Source organism: Phacochoerus africanus, chromosome 2 (assembly GCF_016906955.1).
Source record: "Phacochoerus africanus isolate WHEZ1 chromosome 2, ROS_Pafr_v1, whole genome shotgun sequence".
Taxonomy (NCBI): Eukaryota; Metazoa; Chordata; class Mammalia; order Artiodactyla; family Suidae; genus Phacochoerus; species Phacochoerus africanus.
Genome location: NC_062545.1, coordinates 143,904,076 through 143,905,868, shown reverse-complemented (window position 1 = coordinate 143,905,868; position 1,793 = coordinate 143,904,076). Strand labels below are relative to the sequence as shown.

Genomic DNA, 1,793 nt, shown 5'->3' with positions numbered 1-1,793 from the left:
GGGTCAATGATGAAAAATCATATTGTCATGAAGAAAGTTGATGACATAAAAGTCAGCTGAGGCTTAATGGAGGTTGCAATCTGAGGACAGGAGCCTGTATGTTCTTCTGTGTCTCCTAGAAGCATGGAATTTGGGTGTTGAGGCACCCTTTTCCTTGAGGAAAGCCCTTGAGAATCTACATTACCTATGTGCTTCTACGTGTCCAACACATCTCTTGTTTTCAGATTTCTTTTCTAATACCTAGTTGCACTGCCTGGAGGCTTACGTGGGCCCTTTCCTTAGCTCTTTCCCTTCTGTTTGTGTCTTTCTAGAAGGCTTTTGGCCAAGAGTTTCACCATGGCCTAAATAACTGAGGCAAATTGATGTTTTTTTCCCCATGTACTGACCCCAAAGGACATGTAGCCCTGCCTCAAATCAGTAAAACATAGTTTGATTTTTCCCCCCCTTAACCTCAATACTGATTGTTCAATGACTTCTTTTTAAATATTTCTATAGGATATGATCTCTGGCCCTAATTTTTTTTTGTTATACCTGAATTCTAATCAGATGTGAAATGGAGTCCATGTTTTATTCACAGGTCCCCTATGGAAGGAACATTTACACAGGTCTCTACACACCTCGAGGCCTAGAATGCTGATCTACTGAAAGTATGGTCAATTTTGTGTGTGCTTTGCAGTCTCCCAAAAACCTTCAATAGGACATGATTAATCCCTATTCCTGGATTCAGTGAGATGCAGGTATGAACCCTTCCCCCCAGGTCTTAGCTGCTACATGCTGCTAACTGCTGAGAAAGCTGAAGGGAAGACCCTAAGCATTGATAGGGCTTTGGTGATGTCCATTGTTATTTTTTTTAAAGGATTTTTATTTTTTCCATTATGGCTGGTTTACAGTGTTCCGTCAATTTTCTATTGTACAGCAAATTGACCCAGTCACACATACATATATACATTCTTTTTCTCACATTACCCTCCATCATGCTCCATCATAAGTGACTAGATACAGTTCCCAGTGCTATACAGAAGGATCTCATTACTTATCCATTCCAAAGGCAATAGTCTGCATCTATTAACCCCAGATTCCCGGTCCATCCCACTCCCTTCCCCTCCCCCTTGGCAACCACATATCTGTTCTCCATGTCCATGAGTTTCTTTTCTGTGGAAAGGTTCATTTGTGTCATATATTAGATTCCAGATATAAGTAGTATCACATGGTATTTGTCTTTCTCTTTCTGACCTTCTTCACTTAGTATGAGAGTTTCTAGTTCCATCCATGTTGCTGCAAAAGGCATTATTTTATTCTTTTTTATGGCTGAGTAGTATTCCACTATGCATATATACCACATCTTCTTAATCCATTCACCTGTAAATGGACATTTAGGTTGTTTTCATGTCTTGGCTATTGTGAATAGTGCTGCAATGAGCATATGGGTGCATGTGTCTGTTTCAAGGAAAGTTTTTTCCAGATATATGCCTAAGAGTGGGGCTGATGGGTCATATGGTAGTTCTATATTTAGTTTTCTGAGGTATCTTGTAGTGTTTTCCATATTGGTTGTACTAATTTACATTCCCACCAACAGTGTAGGAGGGGTCCCTTTTCTCCACACCCTCTCCAGCATTTGTTATTCATAAATATATTAATGATGGCCATTCCGACTGGTGTGAGGTGGTACCTCAAAGTATTTTGATTTTCATTTCTCTAATAATTAGTGATGTGGAGCATTTTTTCACATGCTTGTTAGCCATCTCTATATCTTCTTTAGAGAAATGTTATTCAGGTCTTTTGCCCATTTTCCA

The 1,793-nt window shown here is 39.5% G+C and overlaps 1 non-coding gene across 1 annotated transcript; it reads left to right on the top strand.

Moving 5' to 3' along the window:
- On the top strand, positions 1-65 carry LOC125121716 (small nucleolar RNA SNORD115). Its single transcript, XR_007133584.1, has one exon. It is a non-coding gene; the product is annotated as a small nucleolar RNA SNORD115 (small nucleolar RNA).
- The last annotated feature ends 1,728 nt before the right edge of the window (positions 66-1,793 follow it).